At 39.6% G+C, this 16,593-nt stretch overlaps 1 long non-coding RNA gene across 11 annotated transcripts in view; it reads left to right on the forward strand.

Annotated features, from left to right (window-relative positions):
• The first annotated feature begins 2,528 nt into the window (after positions 1 to 2,528).
• LOC102126542 (uncharacterized) overlaps positions 2,529 to 16,593 on the forward strand; it is a 108,086-nt gene continuing 94,021 nt past the window's right edge. For 9 of the 11 annotated variants that reach the window (XR_010580312.2, XR_010580313.2, XR_012421989.1 and 6 more), the window contains exons 1-2: positions 2,529 to 2,674; positions 2,999 to 4,271. This is a non-coding gene — a long non-coding RNA (uncharacterized lncRNA). Of the gene's footprint in view, positions 2,675 to 2,998; positions 4,272 to 9,512; positions 16,362 to 16,593 lie in introns of those variants that run through there. The other 2 variants (XR_012421985.1, XR_012421992.1) reach the window with 2 other exon arrangements.

The following is a 16,593-nucleotide window of genomic DNA, read 5'->3' on the forward strand; positions in this document are numbered from 1 at the left end:
GAATGGTCCTAAATACCACAGCGATTAATTACTACAGAGCAGGTATTACAAGATGTTATCATCCTTCCCCAACTGTCTGGGTGAATGGAGAGAAGCGGGAGATTGTTACAGTGTTTCATCTTTGCTCTTCCTGTAAAGGCACTTTAACCAGAAGATTTAACGTGTCAAAGTTAACTGCGTTCTCTAGCAGATATTCACATTCTAATTAAAGATTAAGAACGTAGTACATTACACTGTGATTTGTCATACATGGCTTGTTAAATAGGAAACCTACCGGGATTCCCTAACATTTTATAAACATTATTCAGGGCTTTTAATGTGGGCAAAGCGAAAGATTATTCAACTGCATTGCTGTATGGAAAGCAGGTTGCCCTCTGCTCCCCACCCACCCTCCCTGCCAACCCCCAATAAATAATAAAATAAGACAACTTGAGTAGGTTGGAAACTGTTTTCTTGTGGACATTTTGTCCAAGCCCTGGTTCACCTCTGGTTTGTGTTTGGTGGTGGAGGGAGGGAAGATCTTAATTATTAACCCTACGTATTTCTCTTTTTTTCTTTCTTTTTTTTTTTTTTTTTTGGTTTTGCTTTTGGCTGTCAGTTAAGTAGAGGAAGGTAAGAGTCTTTGTTTGAATTAGAGTGCCAAAGGACGGAATAAAGATGGAACAGTGTTTCAATATGCAGCCTAAGCTTTCAGCTGAATCTCGTAGCCCTGATCCTACCATATCCAGTACTAGTGGCACAGGACCGGTTCACATTCTATGATTGCCTGAGGAATAAATTAATGAGGTTACTGAGACACTGAACATTTGCATATTCACGGATGCTTATTAGGTAGAAAGTGAATGCCAGGTGCACTGAATTTGGGGGATAGAGAATTTGTTAAGAAGTCACATCTTTCCGTCCTCTAGAAAAGGGGTGTCCTGTCACTAAAAATAACATGCAGGCAAAACTCCTGCTTAGTGAATATCTGAGCAATTATGATATAATGGAAAGACAAGGCAAAGGAAGGTCTTGCTTGAAAGCAACAGAGAAACCAAGGCACTGCCCTTGTTATAAGGAGACCTGGATGTGGTGGTTCTGGAGCATAAAGGAGGCACATGTTACTTGCTCTCTTTGCATTTTATGCTTTAAATATGCTGATGGTGTACACAGCTGAACATGATGCCATTGTACCTAATGCAAAATTATCAATTTAAGGAGACCTTTACATTTTTACATATTATTATTGACAGGCCACCCATCCCAACTGAAACAGGGAAAAGCTTTTCTAAGAAAATGATGTCAAAACCCAAATCCCAGAATTAGGCTTGACTGTCTCTCTATGGGGTGTCGGTACATGGTTCTGCTGTTTGTGATTTCTGCTGGGGTTGTGTGTGGAAGCACATTGTTTGAGCTATTTGTATCTCATTATTGTGAGAAGTTTTTACGCTGCTCTGGGTCGTGGCTTGGAGACTGCCTCCTCAGAGCTTAAATGGGCAGATTTCATATTCTTCCCATCCTTGGGAATACTTCATAAAACAGAACAACAATGGTCCATGTTTTTTTCAGAGTACTGTGCAGTGGGAGAGCCTGTCTTACCTTTTTTTTTTTTTTTTTTTTTTGCTATCATTTTATACAGGTATTTTTTTTTCTATTTCTTGTTTCTTTTACTTTTTATTTCCTCTTTAAAGAAAATGATTGGCAGCACTCAACCTCAAGGAACTGATCTATCAAAACCAAGCTGGGATAAGTATTTCTTTGAGAAATAATATATATTTACCAACAGGCTCTATTCTGCCCCCTTGTTTCACAGCACCTTGAATATCACTTCCTTTTCCTGCCCAAAGCAGGAGGTAACCCTGTATTAAGACCATCGTAGGTATGTGTGTGTGTGTACAATACACACATACAGCACATGTCTCTATTTAGAGATTCCATGATATGCGTTCTATATACACTTTACAGTCCCTTTTCTTAATTTCAAAAATATAATTTCCAACGTCTAAAAAGTGTTTTCAAAGACTTTTGCCCTTTTTTTAAAAATAATGTCTAAATATGATTAAGTGTCTTCCCAGAGAAAAGTCAAAAGAGGCTCCTAGTGTTAATTTCCATATTGCTTAAGACTTAAGCTTTTAATTTATTTTATCAAGGTTGAGGGAGTATCGTAATTGTTGGAACAACCCCTCTCCAAAAAAAAACCAAAAAATAGCCTGCACTTGTTTTTAAATTCAATTTGTTTTCTCACACAGATTTTTGATACACTCTTAAATATACTAGAAATCACAATTATTTTAATGTGGCAGAGTTGTAACCAGGAAATTGCATATATTTTCATAAACAAGGCTGTTATAGATTTATTAATATTTGTTAATAGCATTATTTTTAGAAATTTTTTTAATGTCTTTCAACCCTGAAAGGGCCTGCTTGAAACACACACGGCAGCAAAATCACTGGAGTCCACAGGGTTTTTGTCACACACACAGAGCACAGATTTTTTTGATTATGTAGATTTCTTTTCCTACTGCAGTTTCATATGCAAAGCATGCATCAGCCACATCCATGCTATCTCCTAAAGCAGTCATTCTGAAACCCAATCTGGGGACAGTGCAGACTAAATAAAATTTCATTTTGATTTGGCCTCCCGCTGCGAACGGGACTGCTTTGTCTCAGCCGACAGAACCAGCAAGCCAGAAAGGTATGTCCTGTTTTGCATGGCTGATGGTGTGTCTTGCGGCTCACAATCAGGCCGCCTTGCTCCCGGCTCCTCCACTTCCTGCTTCTCTTTCTCTTTCCCCTTCCATTTGCTCCCGTGCTGCCTGCCTTCTACCTGCAGGGCACAGCCGTGGCAAACCCGCACCGATTGTTTACTTTGGCATATGCTTAATAGCGCGCGTGGCTGTTTGCTTTTTTTTTTTTTTTTCCCCACTGTCTTTGTTGGTGGTGGCTTTTTTTTTTTTCTGTTTTGGTTTTTGTTTTGCTTAGCCTTCCTCGCCCACATTGGCTTTCTCTGTTTCTCAAGGTGTGGAATACTAAAATACTGACTGAAAGGAGAATTGTACAGGCGCTGCTGTGATGCTCCAGAGATTTCACTGGAAGATTTGTCATGCTGATTATATTGTAAATTTGAAGATGCATTTAACAGCTTTGAAGGACCTTAGCTTCCATGGTCCTTTTGAGCCGCTTTGGCAGAAAAGCAATCGCCCATTTTAGAGAAGGGGAGAAATAGAGAATAAACACTCTCCTCCAATAGGACTGAACGGTTTTGCCATCTTGGTATGTTTTATAAAATGCACTGTGGTGTTTTCCCGAAGAGCTGCTAAATATGGCTCTGCTTTAAACAATGACCTTCACTGGGAGTCATCTCATGAGAGACTGTGTTGTGTCAAATGTTCTTCTTACACTTGTCCCCCCTTTGGGAGAATGTACTAGCAATCAGGGACAACCTGCTGTGATATTCTCAGAAGAAGCTTTAGATAAGATGGCGAAGCACCAGGGGACTGACAGGTGGTGGGAACTCAGTTTTCAAGCCCAAATTTATCCTTGAAATTGTTATTGCCCTTCATCAATTCATAGGGTGCTATAAAGGAAAGAAGTTTTTTCCCTGGCTCACATATTGGCATATCATTAATCTAAATCAAATTACAGCAAACTGGTAAAGATGGAGATAGAGTAAATGACAAATAAATTGCTTAAGAGAAGAGCACAAAGAAAAGTTCACTCTGACTCTGGGGTTCTGCCTAAGTAATTCCACATAGGATATAGATTAGCAGATGAAAAATACCAATTAGCTTCATAGGGACCTCACCCCACCCATCCAGAGCAAAAACAAAAAAAGTCATGTAACTTTGTAGAGGGTCAAAAATTAACTTTTGCCAATCCATAATGTTGTGGCTATTCTAGAGTTCTGAGGGGAGTGGTGTTCCAGGGGTACTTCCAGATGCCATTTCTGAAATGTAATGGCTGAGGTCTTTGCCATTACAATAAATTATCCTTTCACCGCAAAGTCTCTCAGTTCACTATTTTGCACCTGTTAGCCAAGCGCTGTGGGCGAGAAGAGTCACCAAGAGTGTTAGTCATTTGTTGATAGACTCCCTACTTACTACATACAACAGATTGAAGAACAAAATGAAAGTTAGTTAAAGAAGACGTTGAAGAAACAATAGTGTGAAAACAGCATGAGATGTCATTTGGTAAATATGCCACAGCCTCGCATAAGGAAGAGGAAAATGGCAGTGTGGGCCATGACTGGCAGGTCTGGATCCATAGACTGTGATTTCCAGGATCACCCAACAGTAAGTCTTTTTCCTGTAGCCTTACCATCAGAGCCACTTGCTTGTTTCATAGCTATTGATGATATTGAAAAGTCCAAATTTGCTTTTTGTCCAATTTGTCAGTGCTTTTATAGGATCCACGTGTTGGAATTTTAGGGACTTCTTTGGGTAACTAAGCAAATGTTTTAAGAAGTAAACTCTACTATGCTGCTATACAGGCGGTCTTAAATACAATTATTTAGCAAGAATAAAGTACTTTTTATGAAAATTCAAATGCAAACACTAGTTATGGAACACAAGGTGCTCAAAGAAGATTTATTTATCTATAAAAAATGTATAGGCATATATGCTTACAGTATGTGTGTGTATCTATGTATAAATATACACACACAGGTCTAATACATCTAACATACACATATACAGAGACTGAACCAATGATGCTATCAAAAAGAGTCACAAAGCTTATCTTGAAGATTAAAATCAGTACATATGTCAATAAATATAGCTAGCAGATAAAATTCTAAACTATAGTTTGATTTATCATATCATACATGTAATATACACCAAAGGTTTATATTAAGTGATGCAATATTTTTATTCATTGATGGGTTCCTCTTGAACTCCATCTGTAGGAGGCAAATTATTATAGTATGATTGAAGCTATCATGTGATTTGGGAAGATGGACTCCTCAATGCCTTAGCATAGGTCTGTATATCTCTGCTTTTGGTGTCTGTTATGCCTGATGCAGGTTGTCTTCCAAGTTTTAGTCCATATGTTCCAAACACACGATAGCTCAGTGTGTCTGCAAGCACGAGACATAATAATCTAATAGAAATTTTGAAGATAAAGACTATCACGGTGACTCTTGGTATGTGAGTTTAGTTTCTATACCTTTTGTTTGCTAATGTTGTGATGACCATAATCTGATCTTAACGTATTTCGTTAGCTAGACCCCTCTCCAAGTAAGAGAAACAACACTAGCTGGAATTAAATGTAAATTGTGGTGAGAGACAGAGAATTCAGTTTTCTATCCACCTTCTACCCTCCGCTGTCTGGGAAACAGTGAGGATGCTCAAGTATTCTCTGTGGAGGGAATGAATGAGCGTGTGAATGTCGCTGGTGGAGTGCATAGAAGAAGGGCGGGAGATGCTTGTACCAGCAGGAGCCTGGCTCCACATCACCTAGCTCTCAGTACTCATGAAGGGAAGAAAGAGATTTGGGAGACACAGATTCTCACTTTTAGGCCCACAGAAACTCCCCAGGCCTGTGGACCCAGTGAAAATGTATGTGCGTTTTTCAAAGGAAATAACTTACATGACGCGGGCAAACTGGGCTGAATAGACACCCCCCAAATGTTAAGGATTTATGAGTTCTAAGCAGGTCAGATCCAGCCACGGAAGAGTCATGAGTGGCAGAGGACAGAGAATCATAACATTCTCTGGAAAGGTCAGTATGGGGGGAAAAAATCTATGTATTTACATTTATTTGTTTACTTATACTCTGTAACGACTTTCTGGTTACAAAGAAAACATACCATATGGAGAGACTAAAGAGAGGCAGCATTTTAAAAAGTCAGTTATGTGGAAAATTCATTTTTGACTTCTGTAGGCAAGGTAGTTAAAACAGAAAACAATAAAGAGAATGCTAGTCAGAATCCAGCTACTGAGTTTGGGCGAGGTATTACCGACAAAACGTCTTTGAGTTACTTCTCAAAGCACGATGCTAGACTTGGAGTCCAACTGCTTATGTTGTTTTAATACAAATAGTTATATTTGATTGAAAGGTCATTTATTGTACCAGTTTTAGTCAGAAAAAAACTCCCTGCCATTAGGATGTATATGGTAATAATAAATGACTTCTGGAGATCCAGAGACTACAACAAGAACATCAGATTTTCCATTTAGGCTTAGGAAACCTTGGGAAATCCCCATAGTTCACCAGATTAGGACAGATATTGGGGTGAGATTGGTCACTGAACAATTTCAAATATAATTTTACTGTTGGAGAGAAGATTTCTACTTGACCTATCAGATCACAAGTTGTATCATCTCATCAGAGAAATTCTGTAAAGTGTGTCTTGTCCACACATGGAAATAATCTTAGACCTCAATATTTCATCTCATGGACATGTCCAGCAAATCTTAAAGCCCGGAATAAACAGACCCTGGATATTAAAGGTGATAGCCTAGATAATCTTCATATGTTTTTGTCCTCAATAAATGTAAGAATTGACCCAACCTTTCTTACAAAGCCTACATCAAAATGGCCATTGTCCTTGTCACATATTTAGGCAGAGAGGGGCCCTCTGGTTAAGCTTCATTGGCTACTCTTGGTTAGTTGAGGCATAGGTGCTCCTGTCAGGATAAGACAGCCCCACAGCAGCCACTGGGGATGGACCACTGGCCAGTGAACTGGATTGAACTCATGGCGGGGACTCAGAATTCTACCGATAAAGAGACCTGAGCCAAGACCATGGCCACAGGAGGAGTTGCATACCCTTTCCCTATCATTCTGTGCAAGCCAAAGTAAAGGACCATGAGCTCACCAGCCCCAGACTGCGGCCAGGAATGCAAACAGGCTTCTAGAGATCAGAGAGGAAATGGATTCAGTAACAGGAGTGTCAGAAGATAATGCAAGGGCTCCACATGAGTGTAAGAAGTCCTACTTACTCTCATAGCCAGTAGGATCCATTAATTGCATTCACCTTTCCTCACACACCAGGACATCATCTTAGGGGAAGAAGCAGGGGGGTGAATACATAAGAGATTGGGCATTTTATCCAAATGGAAGAATGAACACCAACTGAGAAAGACAGCTTAAATTATCAGGCCTGACAGCTCCAAACTTGATGGGACATTTAATTAATTTCTCTTCTCTACCTCATTCACTACTGATTGAGGGCTTGGGAAGAAGTCTAGATAAACTGCAACCAAAATAAAGAAAATAAATTTTATTTTTGCTTTATATACAAGATGTATTGTGATTGAAATTCTGCAACCCAGCTACACTTAAAAGATCCTAGATTTTCACTTGAATGTCTGCCATCAGTGACCCAAGGAAACGTTAGAAACTTCATATGCCAATCTCAGTATCAAACAAGTATTGGTTGCAATAAGTCACATTAATCTTCTTCAGTACCTACCATGCAATATAACTTGAACTCCAGAGGATAAGACGCCTACGGTGTATGGATTTCTCACAGCCATGTCTCTATTTCTTGAAGGGATATTTGATGCACGAAAGCTGGTCCCAGTTGTACTGCCAATATCTCAAGTCTGAATCCCTAGCCTGCTTCATGGACCATGCTCAACAGGAGCCCAGACAGAGCCAGTTTCTCTCTGAGAAATTTAAAATTTGAAACATAGAAGGCCACTTGCTGGGGCTTGTTGAAAATGAGTGCATTCACATCAGCACAGCAGAAGACACATGAATTTTATTTCTTATTCCAGAAGATCTAGAAGCCAGCTGCCTTTCTTCTCCTTCCACAGCATGGCTGGTCAACTCCTGTTGAGTTCCTTGAAATGCCACAGTGTTATCTCAGTCAATACCCTCCCTTCTGCTTAAGTTTGTGAGAGTTCACTTCTGTTGTTTTCAACTTAAGAGTATTCTATGCTACCTACAAATATGTGAGAAAAATTCTCACAAATCAATATAACATTTGAGAACTTCCATCGTGTAGCCTAAGGAAGGAAGAATAGAGATGGTGGATGCTCACTTAGTCTTGGACTTGTGCCCACATACTAAAACTGAAGTGTTGTTGAATTTGGTAATGGTTGTAAATGTTCATTATTTCAACCAGACATTTTCTAGAAAGGCACATAAATGCCTTCAGGAATGCCAATAGTTTATAACACAAGGATGCCATCTTACAGAATTAAGTGTTCTAGGGTATTGTGCATAGAGTAACTTTCCAAAAGTTATGCAATGTTTCTTCTATTCTATTGGTATGTTTATTCATGTAAAACATGTATCAGATTGACTGTAAGCAGAAAACTAACTTAGAATTCAAGATAAGACTCAAAAGAATCAAGTAGTATCACAACATTGAGGAGTAAAGGCAGAATCAAGCCACTACTACAGGAATCTAGACACAATTGGGATCTAATTATTTCCTACATAGGGACCAAGGCGAGAGTTTTGGGATACTCAAGGACCACGCAGAGAAACCTCAATTTTTAAAACAAATTATTTTGAAGGTTCGCTACTAAAACATGATCTTTAGACTGTGCCATTAAATCAAATTTCTCTCCTGGGGAGAGAGGAGAAGAAAAGCCACCGGACCTGCCCCACACAGATCAGGCTTTGCTCAAGTGATGAGGAGAAGGGTTGAAAGATATTTCTTCTGCTTTTCATCCAGGGCAGCCTTCCAAACACTTCGATAGGAATCCCAATTGGTAATTGAAAAAGAATAGGTAGTGTGATGAATAAGTCATAAAATAAGGCTTGGTCTTCACTTGAAAGTCCACCTTGTAATGTTTTATGTAATTATAGAGTAACACAAATTGTTAGTACTATTATTCATATGTGTATATATATATATATACACACACACACACACACACATATATATATACACACATATATATATATGTAGACAGGTAAAATAGAAGAATGAATATAGAAATAGACTACTGTAGGAAGGAAGGCTTCATCCCATTGTTTCAACGGTTTGTTCTGTATCTGTGCAAAGGGCAAAAGAAGGTGAATGTAGCTGTACCATTATCACCCGCCCACATTAAGGATGCATTTAATCTGCTCTAGTCCATTACAGACTGCTGTGCATTTCACTTCCAGACTCTTTATGCTTATTTAAAAAATACTTGAATCTTTTAATATTAAAGAAGGTTTTAAAGGAAAACAATATATTTTGGAACTGACATGTTTTTCAGAGAAGCAGTAACTATTTATGGGCTAGCTAAATGACGACTGAGAGTATTTCTTCTTACCAGCTATCTATTAGTATTTGGAGAGCGTAAACACTAATGAAGGTGAAGAACTAGGTGGAACAAGGGGATAGGGTTTAGAGTAATGGGATGAAATTAAGAAAAGGGAAATTTAGGTTGATTACCAATTACCAATTGAAAATCTTCTTAATGTTGAGGTCGATTAGACTGTAGGGCAATCTTCCAAGGGAAGTGGTGGGACTCCCATTGCTTAGATGTTTAAAATCAGAGTGGACAGAGTACTATCAAGAGCACCCTGTGGTGAAATATCCACCCCATTGTGTGGAATGAGTGAGTTCACCTTGGTTGCCTTTACAGGCTCAAGCTTCCGTGAGACCTGGGGACAGAGGAGAAGCAAAGCCACTCCAGCCTGCCCCACACGGACCAGGCTTCGCCCAGGTGATGAACGGAAGGGCTTAAGAACATTTCCTCTGCTTTTCATCTGGAGCAGCCTTCCAAACACTTTGATAGGAACCCCAACGAGGCTGTTCTGTTGGCAACAAACACGTTCCCATTATACGTTTTCCACCTGAAAAACTGATGTCTTTCTGAGTCTTAACAAAACCCAATATTTCATGTCATGTGGCATTCTGACTCTCAGTAAAGTAAAAATTAGAGTGGCTAGCAAGTGACTTGGTAGTAAGATGTCTATCATGATATTTGCGGGTGTATATGTTTTCTCATTCCTGAAAGACAAAGGTATAGAGGGAATGGAAGATAAAAAAGAGAGTTTGGAATTCAGAGAAAACAGGTCTGATTAGCAATTGATACAAATCCTGCCATGTTCCGGGGGCCTACAAAGTTAATATCAGTGGTTTCTCGAAGAGTGGGCATTTCCCTTTGTTCCCCCGACAGCCCGTCTCAATACCTGGAAGTCAACTTCAGCAAAGGGTCTTGAATTTAACGGGAGCATATCTGAAAATTATGATGTTAGAGCAGATACAGTTACCTCCTCTCATTTTAATGAAATATTATTTTGTGCTCTTTGATAGGCCTTCTGTCAGTTATAATAAAGTGGGAAAGAATATTAGATCCACATGGTATTAGACAGTGTCTTTTCAGAATAATTTGTTATTCTGGGTTAAATAAGAATATCTAGCTTCAAAAGAAAGCCAGAAAAAGTATGACAGGAGCTAACGCATACCTGTATATAAATTGTTGATCTGAGGGGATGGTAGGAGCCAGATACGTGAGTGATGAAAATCAGACACGTAGCACCCCATAGCCTCTCATATCTCGAGGTGATACAGGAGAGTCACAACATCAAGCTGAGGGCAGAGAGAGCTTGTGCCCTGAAAGTCTCTATTAAGTCAAATGGTCTTCTCTGTGAAGCCGAATGCCAACAGGCCCCTTCTTCCTTCACCTTTGTTCTACTTGCCCAGTAGCCAATGATTACAGAAGTAATCCTTGGTCTACAGAGAAGGTAATTTGGGGCAAGAAGACGTAAGCATAATGCAGGGCTTCAATTTCTCTTTTGACAAGTGCGTATGCATGAAGCAGGAGAGTTAAGAGAAGAGATTACAATTGTATCTTACATGTTCCATGGGCCATTCTGGTTTCCCATTTCCTCCCCACAATGAATTTTTTCTGATTTTATGAGTTTAATGTTTTTTCTTGATTACACATCTCAGCAAGTTAAGTCAGTCAATAAAAATATCTAACTCCTACCAACTAGTTTCACACATGAAACGAGTATTTTCCAGAAAAAAAAAAAAAAAACTTATCTTTTTTTTCCCTTTGGGGGAAAATTTCCTCAGAAACTTGTGGTTATACACAAGGAAATGTATGTTTCAGAGTTCACTTACATGCAAACTATTCCTTTTTTTTTTTTTTTTTTTTTTGAGATAGAGTCTCACTCTTGTTGCCCAAGCTGGAGTACAGTGGTGCGATCTCAGCTCCCTGCAGCCTCCACCTCCCCGGTTCAAGCAATTCTCCTGCCTCAGCCTCCCAAGTAGCTGGGATTACAGGTGCGTGCCACCACGCCTGGCTAATTTTTGTAATTTTTGGTAGACATGGGGTTTTGCCATGTTGGCCAGGCTGGTCTTGAACGCCTGACCTCAGCATGATCCACCCACCTCAGCCTCCCAAAGCGCTGGGATTACAGGCGTGAGCCGCTGCACTTGGCCACATTCAACATATTGCTTAAACTTTTTGCTTGAAACAAGCTCCACATGGTGGTTATTTATCAGGAATGATATTTTGAGATCAACTGTTACCTCTGCTCTGAGATCAAGGTGCCCAGCAGTTGATAACGCATCCTGACCATGAGGCTGTGGCCAACCTCCAGAAAGCGGCGCTGTGACTGCACTACCCTCTGAGTGTGCCAAGGCTCGCAGCAGTTTCTACATCATAAGCCAAAGACAGACCAAACTGGAGAGGAAGGACAAAAACACCACATCCATATCTGTTCTCCATTCTCGGCCAAGCTGACAAAAGAGGTGCTTGGTTGATGAGCTAAATTTACAAAATAAGAAAGCAAGTGATTTGCTTTGATAAAAGTGATTGCTTTTGGTTAAGATTCCAGCCTCCTGAAGAATGAGTGTGTGCTCACATTCTGAGAAATTCCAAGATCATCAGTTACAGAATCCTAAAGTCAAAATACAGACTCTAAGCAATGTTATTTATCTGAAGCAAAACCAACAAGCTTCATTGCAGAAAAAGCAACAGTCCTGGAAATATTTCAGTCACTCAAATTTACCTTCCCAATGGATATATCCAGTATTAACACCTCCAAATGCTTACTTCTTATGTTCAATTAAGGGGATAATTCTTTTTCCCAGATCTGAACATTGTAATTTACTTTTTAAGATGATATTAGTTTATATGTAAACATAACTTCAATTCCAAAGCACACAGATGTTAATTTTATCTTTTAAGAAATATTCAATTTTTATTAACAAAAAATAAGTTGATTTAATTATAGCTAGGTTTTATTTAACCGACTGGTAAAAGAAAAGTTAAGTTGAAGCTATGCATCAGTACAGTTCACATTTCATAATAAACTTGTTCGTAAAAATATATTTTGAAAATCATGACCACTTAGTGTATTTTCCATCATACTTGCTGAAGCAGGCCTTCAAATGGGAACAGAATATTCATGTCCCGTAAAAATTTTGATGTCATCCTTAGGAATGGAAATCAGAGATACCCCCATACTGACTGTTGTATTGACAGGTAGAGTGTTTAGAGTTTATGTTTCAGGACATCGTTTATGTTCCCGCAATCTCTTGGAATTCTGACTTCTCCATGTGACTCACACATGCTCCACCCCCACTAAGATACCCCACAAACAGCCCTGGCTGCAGTCGGCATGAATTGTGCTTTCTCTCTATTGGACCCTTTTACCAACATGTGTTAAAGTTTTAAAGGGCTCACTCACAAACCCATGCATGGGTCTCAGTATCTACAAAGGTTCTAGTAGCTTTGCTCCTCCTTGAAGTCTTCCTGGAATGTCTTCCATTTGCTTGTGAGATGATATGCGGTATCTGAAGAGCAGCTGGCAAAGCAAAGAAGTAACACAAGGCGGCCGGGCGCGTGGCTCACGCCTGTAATCCCAGCACTTTAGGAGGCCAAGGTGGGCGGATCACGAGGTCAGGAGATCAAGACCATCCTGGCTAACACCGCGAAACCCCGTCTCTACTAAAAATACAAAAAATTAGCCACGCATGGTGGTGGGCGCCTGTAGTCCCAGCTACTCGGGAGGCTGAGGTGGGAAAACGGTGAGAACCCGGGAGGCGGAGCTTGCAGTGAGCCGAGATCTCCCCACTGCACTTTAGCCTGGGCGACAGGGCCAGACTCCGTCTCAAAAAAACACAAAAAGCAAAAAAACAATAACACAAGGCCTGCATTCACTGCGAGCATCTCCAACTGATAAGAGTTCCCAGGTGTGTCTCCGTGGCCTTTGAAATGTGCTGGGATGGAGAGACCGAGCCTCTAGGCTGATCCCTGAGAAACCTTACTTCAAAGGTCAGCAAAGCTTCAGCTTACTGCACATTGTGGTCCTCTCATTCAAATTTAGCGGAAGCCTTCTGCCATAGGCAGCCCGGGTGTGGCTATCTGTCCTTTACAGATGAGGAAAGGGAGGCATTCAAGCTCAATGTCATTTCCAAAGTCACAGAACCCGTAAGTAGCATGAATCAACATTCAAACAAAGTGTTTTGACTCCATGCTACTTCTTAGCTTATCCTCTGATTAACTGAGTCAAAATATGTCCTTCTACTTGTGGTTAACAAAGGAGGATTTGAGTCAGTATCTCAAAAGTGAAGCAAGGAGAAGCTTAGTAACACTAAATGTCAGAGACTATGGTTTAGTCAAGTTTTGTATTCCTACCCCATCCTGGCACCACAGTGAATAAAATGGAGGAAGGCCGATGCAAGGGAGGAAGCACACGAAAGTGGATAAAATTCACTAGTTAAAAACTGCTTTCCAAATACGTGCAAAAAAGTTTATGTAATTTTGCTGACAAGATATACATGTGACCAAAAAAATAATAATAATAATAATAATAACATCAGAGCTCCTGAAAGAGCATGAACAGTCCCCCATCTTAACTTATAGCCAGAGTTGGGGTCAGCTACAAAATATGTGGGCCCAGCACAAAATGGGGATGTGGGGCCCCTTGTTCAACAATGATTAAGAATTTCAAGACAGTGATGGGAAAGCATTAAACCTAGCGTGGGGCGCTGCGTGACTGCGCGGGTCCCACACCCATAAAGCTAGTCACGGGCAGCATCACCTTTTCTGCATGTTAGTCAGTTCTGCTTCAAGGACCAGATTTCAAGCTCAAAGTAGAGGAAAACTACCTACCAATTAGGGTTGTTTACAAATAGAGCAGATTGCTTTGTTAAGCAGGGGTTTGCCCTTCCACGGAAAGTTCAGACAGAACCTGGAAGAACATCTGTCAAGGATGTTGAAGAAGGGATTGATCCCTACATTAGGACAGAGCCAGATTTGAACTCACAGGTCCCTGCTCATGCTAAGATTCTGTGAGTCAGATAATTTTCATCATTGTCAGATTTTTTAAAAGAACCACGTTATGTGACTCATTAATGCCGTTGAAGAAGCATACCAGATTTCTTGATACCTTAAAGAGGTACCGTAACATCTCAGTGCTGGAAAATCTTGGCAGTATGGTCATTTGATAGAGTAGACGTGTCTGTACACACCTGAGCACTGAGAGCATCTGCACAGCGTGAAATGTGCTTGATAATGGACCTGACAGACAGCAAAGGAGGCTTGGGTAATTTGATTGCGTCACAATCTGTGTGTCTGTCGATGCTATGCAAAGCTTAAAGTCCACTTGCAGAGAAAGTCACAACTGAAACTTTTTGGTCACTGTGAGTCTGTGTTATCACTGTAATTGTGGTGCATTACACAGAGAAGCTAAGAAACTAGAAGGAAATATTCGAAAGTGCCAGAGTTACAATATTGATATGAAAATTAAGGTGAGGGTCCACAGTTAAAAAATTGCAATTGCAGTATCCCCAAAGAAACCAGGCCATACATACAGTGGAGTGAAAAAACTAGTCAGTTTCTCAATTCACATTGGATCCTAGGACCAAAGCAACAAGAAAATTATGAAACCACCAAAGTCTTACTGTTTTGCCCACGTAACAGAATCATTAACAATATTAACATCATATACTTTTGTTGAGTCCCCTCAGGCTGTTCAGTTGTTTTAAATCTACTTAACATGAGTGAAATTCACCCTGGCTAGGAGTTAAGTCGATGTACTCCTGTTTGCATCCAAAGCCGTCATCCAATAGCATTTGCCATTGCCATTTTGTTAATAAAATAAGAATGGCATTGGTTTCCAGCATCCTGGATTTTTGTTGAGCAAAGCAGCACGGTGCATGAAAGGCATGTCAAGAGATGTGACGTAAATGGAAATGGCAGAGTAGCATAATGCAGCACAACAGGTGCACAAAATAGATGTTCAAAATGGTTTCTATTATTTGGCTTTTTTGGAATCAAATCAGAATCAAGAACAATAGTGGCCATTTCAGATAAATTACTTCTGCACATTCTTGCAGATTGAGCAGCTGTAAAGGAGGGGAGGGGGAAGTTGGGGGTGCTTGCTATTTGGAAGGTGGATGCAAATACATTTGTAATGTGTATACAGTATATTCCGTATATTAAATTTTTGCCTTTCATGTGCAATGATAAAAGTAGTTTTCTTTGCAGGATTGCATGTTTCATTAATACTACATTTTAATAATTAAAGAGCACAACTCTAGAGGCAATAGCTAAGATAAAAGTTTGCAGACAATCCATTATTTTTCTCAGACAGTCCTTCTGAAGAGCCCATGGAGATGCAGTTTAATGATTTAAGTTCTAAAATGGGTTGTTTAATAAAATATTGGGTGTTTATGTAGTTTTGTTCCAGCAGGCATTCTCTTTTCTTTTGTCAGGTGTGGTGTTGTTAATGATAGGAGGTGGGGTGATGGGCGGGTGCTCCCCTCTGCTCATCATTATCCACTTCTGCCCACTCTCCGGCTATTTTTGTTGCATTATGGTTACTATTTGTAATTTTTAATGTTGGGAAAGGAGACGCTTGTTGTCTTTTTAATCCTCTTTGTTAGCATATTCTATTTTATTAGACATAATTCAGAGGGAGAGAGAGAAAGGGAGGCAGACATTGGTTAAGGGGGATATATAATTGGGTGTAGTGGGATTAAACTATTATTAGTGTACACTTCTAATGGATGCCCCATAAAGAACCCATGGCAAAGGCATTAATGAGTTATGAAGGAAGAGTAAGCAAGCTGAACAGTGCTCCCATCATTACAATCCTACCGATACACACACTGTTCAGCAACTCCCTGAAAGAAACACCAGATTTCTGATGTATTTAAGCAGAGTAATTTTCCTTCAGAATTATCTGTTCTTTTTTAATCTGTAACTTCCAATTTGCAAGACTGCTCTCACATGCCAATCTAGATATTCAGTTCTGCTCCAACCTCAAGCCTTGACTATTTAAAAAAAAAAAAAAAAATTCCCTAAAACAGAGAAATATACAAATGTGTATGAAAAATGGCCTCTTCTTTGATTAAAAAAGAAAAGAAAAGGCAAGATATGTGAACACTAATGCCCCCAGGTGATGGGAGTAGGAAATGAGTTAAAGAGCACTATTTTTAGGTATTAAATATTCAAAAGTTAAAAAAAAAATTTTAAATGTGAAAACTATAATGTGCTTTGATGTCAGAGTTTAAAAAAATAATCAGAGCTACATCCTTTTGCTTTGATTCTTGTTGTTGATGCTGCAGGTGAAAAATCAAAAGGAAAGTGAAAGTGCATAGGGTTTCACAGATATGTTAGATAGCGTGCTTGAGGGTATTTGATAGCTTTCTCTTTGGGTTAAGCATGTATCTGAGGGATTACCCTCCACTTAAATTGGGTA

Source organism: Macaca fascicularis, chromosome 13, assembly GCF_037993035.2.
Source record: "Macaca fascicularis isolate 582-1 chromosome 13, T2T-MFA8v1.1".
Taxonomy (NCBI): domain Eukaryota; kingdom Metazoa; phylum Chordata; class Mammalia; order Primates; family Cercopithecidae; genus Macaca; species Macaca fascicularis.